At 32.2% G+C, this 22,749-nt stretch overlaps 1 long non-coding RNA gene across 1 annotated transcript; it reads right to left on the reverse strand.

Annotated features, from left to right (window-relative positions):
• Positions 1-311: 311 nt before the first annotated feature.
• Positions 312-10,357, reverse strand: LOC124364912. Its single transcript, XR_006922678.1, has 2 exons — positions 10,160-10,357; positions 312-395 (listed from the first exon to the last, which is right to left on the reverse strand). It is a non-coding gene; the product is annotated as an uncharacterized LOC124364912 (long non-coding RNA).
• Between the last annotated feature and the right edge of the window lie 12,392 nt (positions 10,358-22,749).

Below are 22,749 nucleotides of genomic sequence, written 5' to 3' on the forward strand. Positions count from 1 at the left end.
TGTTTACAAATATAAACCATGGTCACTTAAAATATTACTATGGTTATAAAATAATACTTCTTTTATAAATTTAATTGGTATAGCCAATCATTTATTGAAAATAGTTGCGAATGAACTTTAAAAAACGCATGAACTTGAGTAATTTGGCACTTGGTTTTGATCGGACATTGATATTCTTTTGCAGAAACTTTCTAATAAACTTACTAGTAAATGCACACAATAAAGGTTGTGGTAGACACTTGCCTGCTGTGTATATATCACAATATGATTGTATCTTGCCTGAGTCAAGTGCTGGAAGCATGGGCAAGGCCTGGTACATGTTGCACACTTTTAGCACTAGGGTTTTGTTATAGTAGCTGGACATGGCCAAGGTTACAAGCCTTCTTATTTACAATCTGTAAAAACAAGAATAAAACTGGATTACATTATCTCAAACATTAAATTAACTGTACACTAAATATAACTTATTTAGTACTTAAAACTTACATAGAATCAACAAATGTATAAAATATTTTCAGGATGTAACTAAAACACTGGGAAGAAATCTAGTTATATTAGTTTTATGTTATCAGGCCAAGAGAGATGGAAATATAGTCAGGCCCGTGTTGGGTACGTCGAAAGGGCGGGGGACAGGGGTGGTGAGGGCGCCAACCAACTGGGACACCGGGGGGTCTGGAGGGTATGGAATACTCACCAGGTTGGTGGGGGGTCCGGGGGTTCCCCCCCGGAAATTTTGGAAAAAGTAAACATCTAAAAACGTGTTTTTAAGCTACATGAAGCACATTTTTCTTCAAGCAGTAACGAAGAAAATTTACACTTTAACAAAGACCTGTTCATTGTAAAAATATTACAAATAATGCACACAAATCAAAGAAACAAAAAAATTTAATAAACCACTTAAATCTGCGTTTTTTACTTTATTTGACACTTACAAATTGTAATGAACGAACATTGCTTATTTTTGTGCATTATCAATTTAAAAAATAAGAATGAAATCAATAAATTTGAACGTATATACCTCGAAAAAGGAAAATAAATAAATGGTAGTTAGTTGCAAACACTTTGAACTAATTAAGTTGTTTATGTTTTCAAGCATCTCCTCTTTCCTACCCTCCCCCAACACGACTGCGTTATAGAATCGCCCACTGCCACTGCGCAAATGTGTAGACCCGCTCAGTCAGCAATTCGTCAAGGCTTACATGTTACATTTTAAACATTGTTTGTATTATAGTGTCTACAACACAGTTATAGACAGTTATCCTGAAAGAAGTATCTTCAGGAGAAGAGGCAACACTTTCATCACTACATTTTTCACCGGCCATTCTTTTTACTATCCTTGACCTTGACTTTTTGAATGTAGTTTCCATCATCAAATCTTTCAGATCCTCAAATTCTGAGGACGCCTCAATCTTCTCATTGAATTTCCTAACGAATGTGTGTGCTGCTTCTAGAGTTTAATAAAACCTATTTCGCAGGTCTTTCAGTCTTTCAGTTGCTGACTCTATTAGCCTCCAGGCTTGAGCAAAGTCAAGATTCTTCATTTGGAGGTAGTCTGATAACGGTGTAGTAACTTTAAATACTTGCAGGAAGGTCATTGCAATAACTGTTGTTTCAAACCCTGTTGCACTACTCCTGACTGTAGTGTTAAATTCCGGGGACAAGGAAATCTTTTGTAACGCTACGGTCAGTTCGTGGAATACATGCTTGGCTTGATGTGAAGAGTCAAGTGGGGTGCTTGTTGTCCAATTATCAATCCTGCCAAATATCTTAGTGGTAGCATCACTCTTACTCCGCCAACGTGTAGCACCAATAGCGCCGAGTTTAAAAACAGGATTTTCTGCTGAATAAAACTGTTGTCTCTTTAATGATCCCTTTAAAAATACTTGTGCCTCTTGGAGCAAACCAAAAAATGTAATCGTTGAAGGAAGTATTTGTGCTGTATCAGTAAGAACTAGGTTTAAAACATGAGCGTAGCACCAAGTGTGTATATGGTTCGGAATTCTCTCCGACAATTTCGCAGTTAAGCCTGCATAGGCTTCACTCATATTTGACGCCCCATCAAAAGCATTAGCTATACAATTTTCCACTGGGATTCTGACGTTTTTCAATGTATTTTCTAAAGAATCCATCAGAGCATCGGCTTTAGTTGATGATACACATTGTAAAGCTATCAGTCTTTCCTGCACTTGGCGTCCGTTTACAAACCGAACAACGTATGAACATTGATCATTTCCTGGTATGTCTATTGTAGTGTACATTAAAATGGAGAAGTTTACCGCTTCCTTCACTTGAGCTGATATATTACTTACAATTTCATCACGAAGAATTTTAACAATTTTAATCAATGTTGTATTGCTGAGAAATGTCACGTGGCTACCTCTTCCGACTACCTTTTTCTTCTCTCCTGTTTCCTTTTCCTTTTTAACTCTTTTCTCGAATGATTTTTGGCTTTTTCGTCTAGTTTCAAGAGGGTGCCGGTTTACCTTTAAGGCGAGGGCGCAGGGGGACACGTCCCCCTGTCCCCCCAGGCCAGCACGGGCCTGAATATAGTTAAAAAATGTATTTGGCCACCAAAGTTTTGCACACTATCGTATAAAAATCAGAGCAAACCTAAATTTGTATGGAAAAGAGCAAAATGTTAATTTCTAATATAATGAGACAGCACATAATCAGCTAGTCTTCTTAATAGAAATACAATTCTAGAAAGTGTATTTGACAGTTATTTCATGTGGGGAGCCCAAGACAGTTGCCGGTCTATACTTAGTCTTAAAAAAATTACATACTGGGCAGAAAAAATCTCATCTGATAATAACCTTACTAGAAATAACTGTTTCAGTCTTATTTATATTTAAAAGAAATTGATTACGGAACGAGACATATCAATACAAGCCTGGGTTGTGGTGCGGTGTTGCCAGCTGTAACAGAACAATAACTAGTGATGGGATAATAAATTGAATTCAACAATCAAGTTATCATTACTGCTCATCTTTACTTCTCATCTATCTTCCTGAATCCTTTATCTTCACAATTAAAATTAACAAGTGTTTACACTATGACACAGGACGTGACCAAAAATAATAATAAAATAAAAACATACAGAATAATCTAATGCCAAAAAACAAAACAGATGTAAACAACAGGAACGAAGCGAGACATTGTCGAGTCGCCTTCTACTAAGGATCAGCTGACGTGATACCGAGATGAGGGGAAAGTGGGGTGTTGTAACTGCTCATATGGCCAGGTCTGCAATGATGTGTCTTGTACAATAGCAGAAAACCACATAGAAGTATTTTTGACAAGATTATTAACATTACCTCTAAGCAAATTGATATCAAGTGCAGTTGATAGGGAAGTAGTGTCATTTGCAAATATGTAGTACTTAACAAGAAGTTTGCTTGAAAGGCCATTAATTGAAACTAGGAATAAAAGAGAGCTCAGAACTAAACCCTGAGGTACCCCACATTCCTTCCCAATTACAGGTGACCATTCTCAATTGAAACACATCACCTGCCTTTGATTTGATAGGTAAGATTTAAATAATGTTAAAGCAGTGCCTTAAATGCCATAATATTCGAATTTTTGGAATAAAACATCATGATCCATACAGTAAAGACTAGACTTAGGTCACAAAAGGTGACCCAAGCAAAGTCCCTGTTCTCAAATGTTTTCAGTACGTCTGTATACATGGCATTGATGGTACTTAAGACACTACATCCAGTACAAAAACCAAACTGAGATTCAGAATAATAACCTATGGATTAAAAAACAGTACCTGTTAAAATATAATATTTTCAGAGACTTTGGCCAATACTGGAAAAAAAAACTAGTTGGATGGCAATTTGCTTGATCAGGGCAAGCCTTCGAAATCTTGAAGAAATCTGGAAAAATATCTTTTTAAGGGCAGAAGTTAATGCTCTTAAAAATCCTTCAACTTAGTATTCTTTAATTTGAAAATAGCAGCTCTTACATCTGTGCTAATTACAAATTTCCAAATAAATGCAATGCCATGCTAATTCTTTTTTCAGGTTGTGTATTGAAATTTTTCAATAAGTCATCTGATAATAAATTCCAGCGCCTTCTATCCCATTTTGATCAACCTTATTTATAATTTTCCAATTTGCCTTACATTTCTTATTCAACTGTTCATTATAATTCTTCTTTACCTATCTAAAAGATTTGTTTCTATTGAATTTTAAAATTATTATAAGATTCTTACCAACTATAGTAGGTATTCAAGTGTACTAAATGTTTCATACCTGCCATATGAGATCATTAAAACGTTTTTTTAAACTATGTAAATGGTTGCTATACCAAGACCTGTTTTTATCCTCCTCCCCCCAATTCTATTTCGTCTTATAGAAAAGCAGTGCCAAAATAATTACATAAATAGAGAAAACTTAGAAATATTGATAAGCATCATTCTCTACCATAAGTTTTATTCTATCCTAATAAAAATATTGAGTCCAATCTATATTTTGCACCATGTTAATACAATTATTTAAATTCAATCAGAAAATTGTCTATTGAAGAAATATTTTTGGACATCACTGTTCTACCCAAGAGGGTGCGAAGCTGAACCATAGAGCACAGTGGTATAGAAAATGTCCCACAATAGTTATACCTTTGGCCCTCTTCCTAATTTGAAGACTTGACCAAACATACACTGTTTCTAGCAGGTTCAAATTTATGGCTGTAGAGATCACTTCTGGGTGATCTGTTTAATGTAACCATTAGTTTTCCTGATGTTATAATTTTCCTGATGCAGATACCAGACACTGCAGTAAAAAGAAGGTGAACTTGAGCTAAACTCAAAATTCAATTGAAATAATCCTTGATACCATAGCTACGTTATGTGTGAATAAGTAGTGTGTCGAGTCCCACACTTTGAAATCGGAGAGTGAAACAATTTCACTGTGCAGCAATGAAGTAATTTCAATTTTTTTTATATATTTAATTAAGAATTCACTAGCTCTTGAATACTGTATGTTAGACCATTGGGGAGGAATCCTTAAGTCGGAGTCATAGCTTTGCTGGTGAGAGCACTTACGATGTAATATGATGGAGCCCTATAATAGTTTTGAAACATAAGTAGGCAAATTCGAGTTACATAGAATTTCAGTATTAATAAAAAATTTCTCACAATATTGCATGACAGAAGCACATACATAAGCACTATTAAGCCTGTAATATTTAAAAGTATATAGGTATTGTCGAAGGCCTACTGCACTTTCTTATTTCCTGAAATTGTAGTTACAGAGTGAAAGAAAGAAGTGACACATTTATGTATGTGTATTGGGGGTTTCTCTTTCTGCCAGTAATTTGACATTCCTATTAGTAGATTAAGTACATTATTTTATGGCTTCCTGTGTTTGTAGTTATATGCTATCTTGTATATTTTTTTCCAGTAGTCTCACAGTTCATATTTAATGGTAAAATATAGGTTTCTGTATGTAAAGCTAACATAGAAGTAGTTTTAAATGTGTTTAGAGATATTCTCGTTTCTTAGTTTTGGAGAATTTTCAATTTACGTAGCCAAATAAAAAACTGTAACAGTCCAGTTTTGCAGTATTAAACCTCTATATGCTTTAAGCAGCAATCAGGATGAGCTCCTATTCTACCATTAGAATGAATGGTTTAGATTTAAAGAATTTTCACATCTTATTGACATTGGTTATACAAGTTTTATATATTGTGTATAGTATATGACATTTTACTATTTTGTGTTACTCCAAAGAGTTTAATGATGTTCAATGGAATTGTTTCTTGCCCATTAAAATGAAGTTCCCTGTTAGGCTGATTGTTAGTTCTTTTCCCTGAGAATAAAATACTATGACTCTTGTTAGCGTTCAGTTCCAGATGCAATTAATCAAATTTATGAACATCCAATGCGTTTTGCATGTTATTACAAAATAAATGAAAAATGTCTTTATTTATAGAGGCTAAGTTAGGACCTAAAAGTCTTCTCTTCCAATTAACCTTTAAACACAATGAAGAAGATAAAATAATTTCTGTTAAAAAATTGAAACTGACATTTAGAATTAAAACTATGCTTGATAATAAATTACATAGTGGATCCAACATAACAATTTATATTTGAAAAGAGTATGTGTTAGTAACAGTGAGTTCAACAGTATTTGCATTATTCTAAATAGCAAATTACAGGCCAATGGAATAGTAAGCAGTGGAAGTACTAAATTTAATTTCATGTTATACAAAGTCTGGTAAAGATACATGGGTGAATGTAATGCATTTATAATATACAGTCAATAAGAAACAAAGTAAATGAATTGTCAGTAATGTTATATGAAGCCCAATGTGATGTTGTGTTAGTTAATGAACACTGGCTTCTTAATGATGAGGTGAATCTTTATGTGCCTGAGGGTTTTAAATTAGCTGCAGCATACTGCAGGAATGAGCCCTACGGGGGTGCCTCTATTTTAGTAAAGTATAATATTGCATACGAGTTTATTGATATTGCCCACTCTCTTACTAGCATTTTTGAAGCTGTCTGTATTTATGTAAGTACCTTTAATGTATTATTTATTTCATTGTACAGGACTCCAACCTCAAGTTATGATATGTTTTTTGATTACCTTGAATCGTTACTCATTTTTATTAATAATAAGAAACCAAACAGTAAAGTAGTACTTGGGGCAGATTTCAATACAGATTTTTTTAAAGTAAAAAAAAATAGAAACAGTAACTCTCATTAATGTACTGAAATCTTTTAATTTGTATCAGGCAAACAACCTTCCAACCAGACAAAATAGTGTTATAGATAACATAGTCACTAATATAGATAAAACTATTTTGAGTGTAGTTTGTGGAACTACGCTATTTCTGATCACAAGGCAATTAACTTCAAGTTCTCAACCTCCTCAGTTTTTTTCCCATACAAAAATTATCTCTTATAGGAAAGTAAATGATAAAAATATGTATTTGTTTTTACATCGCTTGTCTCAATTTGACTGGGATCCCCTATTTAAAAAAATGACTGATACACATGCTGCTTTTGAATATTTTGTAAATACACTCTCATCTGTGTATAATCAGTATTGTCCAAGAGTACAAAAATGTATTAAGGTACAAGATAGAAAAAGAAACCCGACTGTTCAAAATGGTTTTGACGATTCACTAAAGAAACTAAGAAGTTTTGTAAATATACTAAGAGATATGTTAAAATTACCAGCATATAAATATGATGTAAAAATTTAGAAATTGTTATAGTACACAAAGGAGGTTGTATAAGGCAAAAATTAAAGAAGCAAAAATTAATCACAATGATGAGTTTATAAATAAAGCTAGTAATAAGTGTTTTAGCTGCTTGGAAAATTATTAAAAATGAATCAGGGAATTTCAAATCAGATGTATCTCTTCCCCCTATAACACCAGATCAGTTCAATGACCACTATATACATATTGGTAAAGAAAATTTGCAGTTAAGTCAGTCTACTAGTAGTAATAGGTTAAGTCATGAAGTGTTTTTAACAAGTGCTAAACGTCCTCTGGTAAAGTTCTGTTGGAAAAGTGTGGATGAGGGAGAAATATGTGACATTGTAAATTCTCTGAAGATGTCAAAATGTGAGGATATTTTTGGATTTTCAAACAAAATTGTGAAACAGATGTCTCCATTCATAATTAAACCTTTAGTGTATATAGTTAATCTTTGTCTGTCGTTTTCTGTCTTTCCAAACTGCTTAAAAAACATCCAAAAGTATAACTCTGTTTAAGAAGGGTGATAGAATGTGTATTGATAACTATAGGACCATAACAATTGTATCAGTATTTTCAAAAATTGTAGAAACTTGCGTTAAAAAACAATTATTAGATTACTTTGATAAATATCAAATTCTTTCATGTAGCCAGTTTGGTTTTCGTCCAGGATACTCTACAGTTAAGGCCCTAGATATTGCTGTGACAAAGATTTTAAGGAGCTTTGAGGATCATGAACTTGTGGGAATGACCCTTTTAGACCTAAGCAAGGCCTTCGATAGAATTTCTTCATGGTGTTCTTTTGAAAAAGCTTGAATATTACGGAATAAATAACGAGCAATTACAATTTTTTCAGACGTATCTGTGTGGGCAGATTGCACATGGTATCGGTTGGAAATCAGATTTCATCTGCTAAGGAGGTTCTTGCTGGAGTTCCACAGGGTTCTGTCCTAGGTCCTTTGCTATTTGTACTATATACTAATGACTTGCCTGTTAATTTAGATTGTAATACCATATTGTACGCAGACGACACCTCTATCTTAGTAAATGGAAATTGTTTAAATAAAGTGCTCAATCAAACTAATAGAGTAATTAACACAGCCAATGTATGGTTTGATTCTAACTATCTTAAAATAAATGAAAGTAAAACAGAACATATAGTGTTTACTTTAAGACAAATGCAGATAGATAGTAAAATGACAAAGCCAATAAAACTCTTAGGTGTCACTATTGATCAGAAGCTTTTATGGGAGGATCATACAAACAACTTAATCTCAAAATTGGCACGTGTTTGTTTTTTATTGAGAAAGTTAAAGACCTGTGTAAGCCAAGAGTTGATGAAAATGTCATATTTTAGTTTTTTTCATGCTCATTTATTGTATTCAAATATTTTGTGGGGAGGTAGTACTGGTGCGGAAAGAGTTTTTTATGGCAAAAAAAGGCAATAAGAATCCTTTTTGGTTTAGGGTTTAGGAGTAGTTGTAAGGCTTATTTTTCTACTCATAATATAATGACTGTACCCTGCATTTTCATTTTTCAAAATTTAATTTATGTAAAAGAGAATATTAATGACTTCCTCTGTTTTAATGGTATCCATAGTTATCAAACAAGAAATGTAAACAACTTAGTCCTGCCTATTCCTAGACTAGAAAAATATGCAAAGAGTCATAAATATTTACAAATAAAATTTTTTAACAAACTCCCTGAATCATGGAGATTATTAGATTTTAATTCATTTAAGAGGCAGGTTTCTAGTTGGCTGTCAAGTCGTGCATTTTACTCCATAAGAGAATTTTTAGAATATAATATTAGTGACAGTTAAATGTGGGTATTTTAAAGATTTTATGTAATGTAGTATTGTATTATATTAGTATTGGTGTTTGTGTTATTTATTGCACATAATATGTTATTGTTATTTTATGTATTAGCAAGCTGTGATATTTTATTGTTGGAACTGACGAAGCCTATTGTAATTTTGTATTACTTAATGGTCAATAAAGATCTTGATTCTTGATTCTTGAAACACTGGTAGGAAAATGGTGTGTGTGTGTGTGTGTGTGTGTTTTACTGAATGTATTATCACGAATTTATAATGTATACAACAAAAGGTTGAGAGCATAAACTGGTAAAAAAGATATAGTTGTTAACCCATTACTCTTCTGTATTCTAAATGTTCTGGAAGTTGTGAGTGTGGCTGGACAGAGAACTGAAAGTTCAACCAAGCTCTGTAAAACTTCCCCGAAATAAAATTTACGGAAATAATGTCAAGTGAAAAGGCAGCATTATTATCATAGTATTATTATAGTCAGCTTGTTAAATGAGATTTTGTTTGAATTTTATCTTAGTGACTATTTACATCATACTACATTGAAATTTATATTTTATTTTATTTTGGTTTAACATTTTTCTGAAACACTTTTACATTCCACAACATATATTTTATACATAAAAAAGTAAATTGGTAGTAAAATCAAACTTTGTTTACAGCTTACCAAACAAAAACAACATCTTAATTTATTGGCAGAGTGTTAGCGAAGCATATTACTTGAGGAGCTAACTGTCATAATGTATATGACAGTATATAAGAAGAGTGAGTGAGTGAGTAAAGGTGGTGCTATTTTTAAGGTTTTTGAATAGGAAAGGCAAAACGGTGACTATGGTTTTTGTTTTATACAGTCAACAAAGTATATTGAACAGACTGAGAAATCAAACTTGAGTTTTTATTGGATATAGTTTCATTCATTTGCTTAATTAGGGACCTAACCTAAACAATGGACATTCAAAGTTGAAACAGTTTTAACTTATCCAGTTTTGTAATTGTGAACTATTTGTTTAAATACAATTTTGACAAACTAATGGAACTTTGATAAACAGGTTACTTATTTCGAGTGTTAAAACTATTGCAGTTATTTATCAGACTAAATAACAAGCCATAACCTAGGCTTACCTGGACTGTACAGATACATTTCTACACTATAAATAAAAAAGACTTATAAATGATTGACTCGTGCATGACACTAAACAATAATTTGTTAAATTTTTATTTCATCACTATAGTTACACATTGTTGATTGTAATGCTAAAAATATATTATTATAATATGCTGTTTGAATAGACCATGTTGAGCTGGATCTGACAGGTGGAAGATAGAGACTATCTATTGGTTGGTACTGGTCTGTTATCAGTACAGTTTATAGCCCAACTGGTTAAGTGACAGCTGACCCTGAGATTAGTGGTTCAAATCCCACAAGTGATATATATTTTTGCAAGCTTGAAATCAACTGGTGTAGCATATTTAATGATTTATAAATATATGTTGCAATAATATTTATGAGCATTTCAGAATTTTTCAGTACATTTCTGTAATTTTACAGCTATACATTTATTATTTAATTATTTTTATTTACTTAACATCAAAGAATAATGAATACAGACTGATAAAGGAATCAATATTAGAGAATTTGATACAAATTTGCTAACATTAACTAATTTACCATACAGAAAGAACAAATTTCAGTCTTTAGTTCAGTAGCATAGCCAGAAATTTCGTTCGGGGGGGGGGTCCGAAATCGGGGAATCCGGGGGACGTTTTGTGTGTTATTTGCTAATGAATTCACTGGTAAAAGGAAAATACCAAAAATATGGAGCTTTAGTAACTAAGCCTTATAGAAAGTGGAAAGATGTAATAGGCAAATTAAACTCTCACAGCAACTCCAGTACCACAAATTTTCATGAATAGTTACAGAAACTTTATGAAGTTCGATTCTGGCCGAGTAAAAGGCACCAAAGTGATTGAGGTATTTATGAATGAGTTATAATGACGATTTTTTGTATCATTACACTGTAGACGAGTATATAATTATCGGAAAAAATAAAAAAAATCACTTTCGGTTGGAAATAAAATGCACCTGAAAAACTCTAATCATTAGAACTTCAACTACTTCGGACTTCGGTTATTTAAGGTAAACGTGGTATTTTTGATTGAGTTAGGACGACGATTTTTTGTTATCATTAAAGTGTACTCGACTACCTATATAATTATCGAGAAAAAATCACTTCCGGTCGGTAAATACCAAAGAAAAGTTCTCTACTGATTCAAGTTTTTACGATTTTGGATTTCACTGGTTGAGTGGTTGAGGTAAAAGTAGTACTTATAATTATGTTAGGACATTGATTTTAGAGATTAATTCAACGCCGACTAATAAATATATAATTATCGAGAAAAAAAAATCGCTTCCGATCGGAATATACTAAGGAATCTGTAGAGAGTTTTTCAATTGTATTTTCCGACCGAAAGTGATTTTTTATATTTTTTTCGATAATTATATACACGTTTACAGTTTAATGACACCTAAAATCAACGTCGTAACTTTATTCTAAGCAGTCATTTGATGTCCCCAAGACGAATTTGAACGAAGTGGTCGCTAATTTAAACTGTTCGCCGTGTTACGGTTCAGGTTACTTTGCGACGTCACGTGACCGCGCCCTATAGAAATATACCGTGATTACACTACACTACACTATCCGAAAAGGCCGAGCCCAAAAGTATCGTTTGATACTTTATGATTTAAACGAAAGGGCAATTATATTTTTTAACAACGGTCACTTCAATCAATTAAATCAATCAATTTCATGTTTGTAGACAAGAGTAATGATAACTCTCCTTTTTTCTCCTGCTCCATGCTTTATTTTTTAATATGTCTTAAAATTTCGGGGGGGGGGGGGGGGGGGTCCGGACCCCCTGGACCCCCCCCTTCGCTACGCCACTGCTTTAGTTCTTTTGAACATAATTAACTATATTGTTCCTTGTGGAGTTTGCCCCTTGCAAACTCCACAACCTTGGTGTTCACATTACCTTTAGTGTGAGATTTGGTACTTTGCGCTGCAATGGGTTGTGTGATTTCTGATATTGCTTTAAATATTTGAAAATTACTTATGCTGAGATCAAAAAATTTTCCGAAGATGAAATGAAATTATGGAAATGTTTTCGTTGCACAGCAGTAACCGACACGGGGAAAAATAATTCAACCAGCAACAAAATTAAACTTTTCACACATCTAATAAGCAGACAAAGTGAAAATGAATTAGGTAGAAAACAGAAGAAAACGGTCAGCTAAATAATCAGATTCTATGGAATAATGGAGCTGATTCAAGATCATTTCCCAATCCACCGGTTTCTTCAGGCTCTCTACTGGACATGAGTGCTTATCCTCCACCGCCGGCTGTCAGCTTCGTGTCAAGTGGCGATAGTGGTGGAATTGTACTGATTGTATTAAATAATAATTCTGGGGTAACTGGATTACCGGTGGAAGGAGTAGGCCCAGAAGAATGATAAGGACTGGACAGTACAAAAGAGGCTGCTATCAGCGAGGCGCGCATCGCAGATGGCAGTGTTTGATAACGAAATTGAGAGGTGGGGTGAGGTAGACGTGCCGTACCTCCTGTCTCAGTTGATCGGAAGTTATAGTAACGAGTAGACTTTGAAAGTGCTTAGAGTTAATCTTTTTCTAATTGTCATCGAACCTGCGGGTAAGTGAACTTTTTAACAGGAGTCCAGTCAATATTCATTCTTAGTTATTTTGAATAATTTTGGGGAAAGAAATATTGTAAAAATTAAATTTAGTGGGAATTTAGGAACTTGTCCTTTTGATCTGTGCAATATAAAACTTGTTGGTGCAGTGAGCACATGTATATAAAATTTTATGTAAAAATACTAAAAGAGTTTTGTGGTTGTTACAGATGCTTTCAGCAATATTTTTAAATCTCTAACACTGAAAAGAAGTAATAGTTAAAGTAAAGTAAAGAAAATTAGTAACAAAATAAAATTGTATTTTGAAGATAAATTAAAGTGAAGAATTGCCAGGTCAGAATAGAGTGTGAAAGTTTTGAATTTTGAAAATTGAATAAAAGACAAGCTGTAAGAACTTTGGACATTTTTGGAGTGACGAATACATTACAAGTTTGAATTTAAAAGTCATAAAGAAGTTTTTATTTTAATTTTAATTCCAGTAATTATTTTTAAGAAGAAGTTTTATTTTAGTTTGAACTTTATTTATTTCAGAAGATTTTCGTTTTCCTTTTTTTGAACCTTCACAAACATTTAAATTTCAAAGCTAACCCCTCATGTGCCAGTAAAACAGTACAGAATGAATGTGTCAAAGTCTACAAATTTTGCATCTCAGCCTGATTTTGCTTTAAACTGGAGCTGAGCCAAGTCCCCAGTAATTACTTAAAGAAATCTGAATTGAATGGATCAGTCCAAATTTTTCATCAGAATGTTGAAAATCTCTAGTCTAGATTATCTCACTTGGAAATTATCCTTGATGAATTAAAACCTCATATAGTAGTTTTATCCGAACATAACACAAAAATGAATCAAATAGAAAGGATTAATATAAATAAATTTTTAGTCACTAGTTATTACTCACGTGAAAGCACATCTAAAGGGGGAGTAATGATTTTGGCTGAGGAACAGATGAAGTGGAGACAGGTTGTGATGCCCGATATTGAAAAATTGTGTGACGATAGGATATTTGAGTGTTGTGCAACAATGTTCATTGTAAATAATGTAAAATTTATTGTTGTGGGTCTTTACCGATCCCCTAACGCAGATGTAAACATATTTTTAGATAGGTTAAGTGTTTTGATAGGATGTGTTCTAAAGCTGTTCTCAAATATAATCTTAGCAGGTGATTTAAATATAAACATGTTAAACAAAAACAGGACATCATCAATTTTCAAAAACATTTTGAAGAGTTACAATATGCATTGTCTAATTAACTTTCCAACGAGAGTATTCCAGGGCTCGAGTTCAGCAATTGACAACATTTCTACAAACTTTAAAAGGGAATGTTTGGAAATTAGTGGTGTAGTAACAATGCTATCCGATCATGATGGGCAAATTTTTAAAATAAAAAATCTGAAACAGTCTAATGGATACAATGATTATTACATTGAAAATCGTAGGGATTTCTCTGCACTTAATATAAAATTATTTAAAGATTTTCTAAAAAATGAAACTTGGGAAAAAATATACCTTGCTCCATGCAGTGATAAATATAATATCTTTGATCAGGTTTTCACTTATTATTTTAACTGGTGTTTTCCAATAAACATGTTTAAGATAAAAAATAATCCATTTAAGTGGATAAAAAATGAACTTAAGATGGAGAAACAAGAAATCATAAACACTGGCAAATATGCAAGATCTACTAAAGATGAAGAGTTATCTAGTTTTGTCAAATTACAAACCAAGAATTATAGGGAAAAACTATTACTACCCAAAAGGGAATTTTTCAGTGATAAAATCGGTAAGGCTTCCAATGTAGTAAAAACCACTTGGAATATAATTAATTATGAAGTAGGAAATAAAAGATGTAGACTAAATAAGAATTGTAATATAGTGCTTCAAGAGAACAATGCATGCATAGAAAAATCCAGAAATAGTTTGTAACATTTTTAATGATTATTTTATAAATATGACTTTATATATATGACTTTTATATAGAAAAAACGAAAATGTCCAACCATTAAACAAGTTTAAATATTAATGACTTAGATGTAAAAGTTGTAAGAGATGTTGAGAATTTGTTCAGTAAGTTCTTTTGTCTAACTCCAACAAATGTAAAGGAGGTCCAAGAAATTATTGTCTCTTTTGATAATAAACTGACTTGTGGTTACGATGAAGTGCCATTAAAAATTATAAAAGAAGTTAAAGAAGAGCTAAGCAAAATTCTTGTACATTTGATAAATTCTTCATTTGTTAGTGGAATCTTTCCTAATCTACTCAAAATTGCTAAAATTATTCCGATATTTAAAGCAAATGATACATTCCTTAAATCAAACTATAGACCTATTTCCTTGTTACCATCTATATCGAAAGTTTATGAAAAAGAAGTATATAATAAACTGAAGACTTACATAGAACAAAACAATATTATCAACGACACCCAACATGGATTTAGGAAACATAAATCAACCATCACAGCAGCAGTAAGTTTTATAGAATCAGTAATAAATTCAATAGACAAAGGGGAAGTTGTTACTGGAATTTTTATGGACCTCCCTAAGGCCTTTGACAGTGTTGATCACCATCTTTTATTATCAATATTGTATGATATTGGAGTTAGAGGTATTGCACTGAATTGGTTCAAATCATATTTGACGGGTAGGAAACAGTTTGTTGAAATAGCTCATAAGTCGACAAATAGAACTTTAACAAGATTTAAATCTAAATTAGAGCAAAGTGTGATTGGAGTCCCGGAAGGGTCAAATCTTGGACCTCTTCTTTTCTTATGTTATTTTAGGAATATTGAAAGCAACTATCTTATACTGCAAACAGTACGTTGTGTTTATTTGCAGATGATACAAATCTAAAGGTTTCTGGAATTTCGAAAGAAGAAGTTGAATTCATCTCAGCAATCAAATTGGCTGATCTACAACAATTTTTTAACAACAAAAAACTTAATTTAAATTATGAGAAAACTAAATTCATTAATTTTAAAACTAAACAAAATAGGCTAATAATGATTATGACTTTGATATTCTTATAGACGATTCAGAGATTGAAAATGCATCAAAAATTAAATTTCTCGGATTGATCATTGATTGTCACTTGAAATGGGATGAGCACATTAAATTTGTGCTTGGTAAAATTAGTTCTGGCTTATATGCAATTAGGCAAATGTCTTGTTTATGTACTACTGAAGTGCTAAAACAGATTTATTATGCTAATATACATTCACACATTGCTTATGGCATAGCCATATTTGGTGCCACAACTAAGAAAAACCTAACTGAGATTTTAAAGGTGCAAAAACAAGCAATGACTTCTAATGAGAAGTATACTTAAGCTTAAATTCTCATAATCTGTTAGAAATTGCTTTAAAGAATTAAAAATAATAACAGTTTTTGGACTTTATATATATGAAACCATCCTATATTTTAAATTCAATCATGGCCAACAAATTAACTTAGAAAATAATGTGCACAAATATAACACACACGATAAGAATGAAATCATCAGTGATCATCATCATCATAGACTTGAAATATACACGAAAAAAAAAACTATGTATATCGGGAAAAGATTTCTGAAAAATATTCCTCAAAGCATAAAAATGGAAAATAATATTAACAAATTTAAAAGAAAACTAAAAAGCTATTTGATTGATTTAGTTTTGTATTCAATAGAGAAACTTGAGTATGTTTAGTACTTTTATATATATATATATATATATAAGTAATGTATGACACTATTCGATGTACCACATTGTACAACTAATGAATAAAGAATTGTTGATTGATTGATTGATTGACATGTTTATCCTTATACCCAACTGTTCTCATTAATACAGGATCTCATACAACTGAATGGAGCGCAAAAGACTTAGATAAGTGCTTAAGTCCTGCAAAATACCAACAGTCTTCTATTTCTGTTATAAACTGTTTAGAAGCTGACAATCAGATTTTAATCTGTGAAATCAATGTGTTGACAATAAAAAATTATAAATTGCAAAGTACCATAAACTTCTTGACTTCAGATTCTGGTGTTAAAGACCACAAGTCAAATAAATCAAATACCATTGAATACGTAATTAGCCCTTCTATTCTGCTGAACAATAGATTTGCAGGTCTGAGTGATCCAAAACTTCCTAAAGACACTTTGGCACGGGAAAATAATAATCCATCTTGTCCTATACAGCAAAGAGACACTATATGGAAACCTAAACCTCCCCAAACATCATCCTGCATTAATATTGGCATCAATGTAAACAAAGAGGAAGTAAGCCAAGTTGAATATACAAAATTTGTAGGATTTTTAATTGATGAAAACCTTTCCTGAAAAATTGACCATATTATTCATAAAATGTATTCTGGTATTTAATGCACTGAGACAATTGTCAAGGGTTTGTTGTTTACAAACTTTACGATCCGCATATATTTTTTCTCTAGTGCATTCACACTTATCATATGGAATAAGCATATATGGTGCAACAACAACAAAAAAGAATATGGATAGGGTAGTAGTCCAACAAATGAGAGCTCTACGTGTTACAATTAGACTTAAAAAGACTGACTCTGTTAGGACATTATTTACAGAAAATGGAATTTTAACGGTATACAGTTTATATATTTATGAAACTGTTCTTTACACAAAACAAGAAGAAAACAACGCTCCAATTCTAGTTAGTCATCAATACAACACAAGGCATAACAGAAATGTCCACAACATAATCTTGATTTTTTTCAAAAAGTAAACTGATTTTATGGAAAACAAGTTCTTTAAAAACCTACCAAGAGAGATAAAGTAAAGAACAAAACTTTTAAAAAAATGAAATTAAAATCTTACCTGCTGAACCTAGCACTGTATTCATTTGAGGAATTTTTGGAAAGGAGGTAAATTGGGATATATATATATATATATATATATATATATATATATATATATATATATATATATATATATATAATTGTTGTTATCTTTATATAAATAATTTAATGGCATTTTAACAGCAAATTTGTGTTTTTATTTAACAGTATTATTACTATCTTTTACTTGACACTATTCTTATACATGATGTGCATTTCACGAATAAAAACTTTTTGAATCTTGAATCTTGAGAAGAAAATATAATTTATGTATGCCTTCATGATAAGTCAAGAACAATTTAACCTATAGACTTGATATTTTACAAAAAGTTTTTCTAATGTGCAAAGTCGAGTTCGATCATGTTGCATATCATGGAATTTGACTGAGCGTTAGTGAAAATTTTTACACTTGTCTTAAAGGTAACCATGTGGTAACGAGGAAATTGTAAAATAAACACATTTTAAAACAAATTGAGTATAATCATATGGATTTTAACGCGTGACTAAAGTATGGCATACTCTTACCTTTTACATTTCAATAAATAATAAAAAACGAAGGATCTGTTTATGATTTAGATGTGTGTATCTACATATAAATTATGAAATCACAAATCTGAGTGACCTGATTGTATTGTAGCACAGTGAAAAAGTATGCATGCTAGCAAATCAATTTAAATATAGTGCCGAAAGAGTCTAAATAATTTAATATATTTCATTATTTATTGGCAGTCTTTTGTACCTCTTGTATCACAGTGCTAATATAACAACATGTGATCTGGGAGATGTAAAAGTGTTTGAAGCTAAGTTTTCTGCATGACGTTAGGATGTCTTGACTTCACACGCACTGTGCATGTTCTTAAAATGCATATTCCAAATGCTACTTCAATAAGACTGTATACATATACTTACTTACTTACTTACTCCCAGGGCCATTTATATCGGAGGTGATATTTAGCCGCACCAACAAAGCTCCTCCATCTTGAACGGTCCTCTGCATCTTCCTCTGAAGCGCCCACCTTCTCCATATCAGCCTTCACCTGGTTCCACCATCTCACTTTCGGTCTCCCACGGGGTCGTCTTCCTTCTGGGTTACCGTACATTACCCTCCTCAGTTTGCATTCCTCTTCTCTTCTCAAAACATGGCCTGCCCAACGGAGTCTTCTGCACTTTATTTCTCCTATTACATCCGTACTATTGTATAGCTCCCTGATTTCTCTATTATGTATCTTGTGACACCATTTCTAAGCTCAAAGCTTATGTAATAAAGTTTCTCTCTCTCTCTCTCTCTCTCTCTCTCTCTCTCTCTATGTTTTCTTCTCCATACCCCTTTTTCATATGATGGCCCATAAATTTTACGTAAAATTCTATTCTCGAAAACTAGAAGCTTTTCTCATCCTTCTTATTTAGCCTCCACGTTTCGGATCCGTACAAAAGCACTGGACATATAATTGTTTTGTATATTCTAGTTTTAGTTTTGTGAGAGAGAGATTTGGTTGAAAGTATCCTATTGCATGCATATACACATCTATTTGCTGAGTTGATCCTATTTTGTATCTCTGGTTCATCTGTGTTTTTATTTGATATTGTGACCCCAAGGTACTTAAAGTTCTCCACTTGTTCGAAAACATGCCCATCAATTTGTAGGGGTCCTCTTCTTTGATTTTGATTCCTTCTAAAGTGCATATATTTAGTTTTTGCATCATTCGTCTTCAACCCCACTTTCTCTGCCTCACTCATAAATAGTCTAGTTAGTGACCTCAAATCATCTACATTTTCTGCAAATATGACAACATCATCTGCAAAAGCTAGGATGTTTAGTTTAGCTCCAACTTCCACCCCTAAATCCCTCTCTGCTACACTCTGAAGTGCTTCTTCTATGGCAATATTAAATAAGATTGGAGAAAGACCATCTCCTTGCCTGACTCCTGAGTTTATCCCAAAAGGTACACAGTCCCGACCATTAATTCTTACTGAGCCTCTTGACTCTGTGACACTCATCTTAACTAAGTTTATTAATTTTCTCGGGATGCCAAATTTATCTAGTTGTGTCCACAACTCCTTTCTGATTATGCTATCATATGCTTTTTGAAAGTCAATAAATATGGCAAAAAATTCTTTATTATATTCCCAGTATTTAGCTAATATTTCTTTGAAAATGAAAATCTGATTTGTGGTTGATCTGCCCTTTATGAACCCTGCCTGTTCTTCCCTGATTATTTCATTTGTATAATTTTCAAGTCGGTTTAAAACAATTTTGGATAAAACTTTATATGGGATGCTGAGTAGTGAGATGCCTCTGTAGTTACCACACTCTTCTTTTTCACCCTTCTTGTGTATAGGTATTATTATTGCTTCTTACCATTCAGCTGGCATTTCTTCTTTCTCCCAAATATGAAGTATTAGTTTCCATAGATTTTCCACTATTATTTCTCCTCCTTTCTTCAAGAATTCTGCTGTTATTTCATCCTTCCCAGGAGCTTTGTTGGTCTTTAGCGCTTTGACTGCATCCTTTTTAGTTTTTTTATATAGTTGTATACATATATATCAGCTAAATAATAAATATTTTACTTAATTAGTCAATGTGTGTTTTTTGAATGGACAGATGGAAGCTTAAACTATAACGAGAGCTGTTTAATGACAATAAAATGCTATAGCCTGTTGCGGGTCTCAGATAAAATGATAGTTTCACAACTTGCGGCGTTAAAAATATCTTTGTTTCCCTAAAATGAAACTGGCGTAGTTTGTAAACTAAAATTCAATAGACAAGTATGAAACACTGTTATTAATACCCTAATTTGGTAGCTTACTTTGATGGCTTAATGTTAAATGTGTATCTTGCTGTGTAATACAAAGCAAATTTTGGTATATAGTCAGATCTGAAATATTTAACAAATGAAATCAAAATACCAGTTCTACAATACAAAAGAGTTACTGAATATTGAGAAAACGTTGCAAATAGTTGGCTGAGTTTTTTTATAATCAAATGGTAAATATTGTATTTGATTTTTAATTTTAAAACATTCATGCAAATAATGTGATAACTCTGTCTCTGTATTTGTCTTTTCATTGATTGTGCAAACAAATAACGAAAAATTATTATTATTACTATTAAAATTATTGTTTTTTTTATTTTTTTTAGTTGTCTGGAACAACATTATGAAGGGTCGCCAAACCTCTTCCTGACATGAAAATTGATCGCAGTCATAAAAATTAAACCAAATCTCTCAGGAAATAATCAGAAATTAATCCAAATAAGTAGAACCATGACATATAGTTATATTAAAATACAGTTCCATTAAAATTCGTTGTAGAATTTTCTTGTTTATCACGTTTGACTGGAATGTTATCTACGGTTATTGATACTTTAAATTACTTATAATACTGCAACGTATAAAAAATATATTGATCATAATTGACTATAGGTCGATATGGTAATTCATTTTATGTTTTGGTAATTTAAAAAATATATCTGCTTAAGAAATATTTGGAAGTATATTAAAACAAACAAAGAAGTAGTAGTAAATATTGCAGTGAGCCTTTATCTTAGTAGATATTTTCAAGTTCAATTTATTTATAGTGCATGTTATTTAAAGTGTCCACTCTTAAACCTATAGAGTTCTTTCAACTTTTAATAGGACAACTTTTATTTTCAACAGGAATGACTTTCAAAGCTATCTTTGATGAACAAGTGTCCAAATAAGACAATCCCCTTATGTAACATTTCCTGAAAGTTACAAAGACAGTTTCGGCATGGAACTTCAGTGAAGGGACCACTTTACCTATTGATGAAGGGATTGCTGTGGAAAAGCAGTCACAGTCGGTGAAAAGAGTTCCCTTGGTTACCGTTTGGCCACCCTTTTCTTTCATTCCTCTCTTTTTCTGGAAATGTAATTTCCTTACAGTTTTGAAAGCTACTGACAAACAACATTTTACCACATTATTTGGGTTCCTGCGTTTTTATTTAAAACAATTTAAATTAGAAATCAAAACAGAGCAGCGTGTACTTCTATAATCCTTAAAATGTAGATTTAGTTCGATTTTATTTAGTTATTTTGTTTGAATCAATGATTGTTTCTATGGACAAATATAATATGCAAATGAGTAAATTTTTGTCAAGACTATTGTGCATGATGGCAAAATGTTTTACAAAATGTGTGTTTTACACATGAATCATGTTTTTATTGTTGTAGAAAAGAAACAAAAGACCTATACTGACATAAATAAATAAACACAGTCTTGTAATAACAATATTTGGAAAAGTGAAAACTGTTTAATTAAAACCAAGAATTATAGAAGAGTATAATTTTAAAATTTAAATTGTCATAGCTCAATTCAGTTGTAAAAGAGAGATGCCATTTTCAGGAGCTATTTGTGATAATGATATAAAATATTGTATGGATTTTGAGCTTTGTAACTGATAGGAATTTTCCTTGTACTAAAATCTTTCTAAAGTGCAGATTATTGTTAAATAAGAATTTAAAACTCAATCTACTCAAAAGCCTAAAATTGCATGATGTAGGTAAATTATACTAAATTACATTCTTCAATATGTGACGACCCCAGCATATAGTTCTAAGACCAGACCGGTAACATCGTATGCGGTCTTAATCAGCCAATTTAAAATATTAAATCATCAGTAATATATTTTATTTTTATTCAGCATAACATTTAATTGTAGTAACGAGTAATGAATATATGCAGCCAGACTTATTAGGTTAAGCAGTGCAGGTGGAGAAGATATATATTTTAATTCAGCACATGAATTGTAAGTCCAAGTCTGTCAGCAGTAAGCCTGGTAATTTTCCATACCCAGAGCAGCTGCGCAGTTACTGGGTGGTAAACAGGCAGGAATTTGCTGAGGTAGCGTCTGGAACAACGCTGCTCCCTGGAGTTCGTTGTTCTGAGTCGCAGTCGTGCCAGGGTTTTGAACGCGTCAAGCTCGCGTGAAATCGCTCTCTCGCTCTCTCTCCCGTTCTAAATTTGTAATTGTTCAACTGATTCTAAATTATGCAATAAAATTCAAATTGTTTTCGCAATAAACTAAATTGTTTTATTTGGCCAACCGAGGAGAGAATTTTTATTACAGCAACCTGGGCTAGATTCCATCACCGTGTCCGCATTAGAACCCGAGAACTTTTAAAATTAAATTACGTGTGGTCGTCACGC

This window comes from Homalodisca vitripennis, chromosome 6 (genome assembly GCF_021130785.1).
Source record: "Homalodisca vitripennis isolate AUS2020 chromosome 6, UT_GWSS_2.1, whole genome shotgun sequence".
Lineage (NCBI taxonomy): Eukaryota > Metazoa > Arthropoda > Insecta > Hemiptera > Cicadellidae > Homalodisca > Homalodisca vitripennis.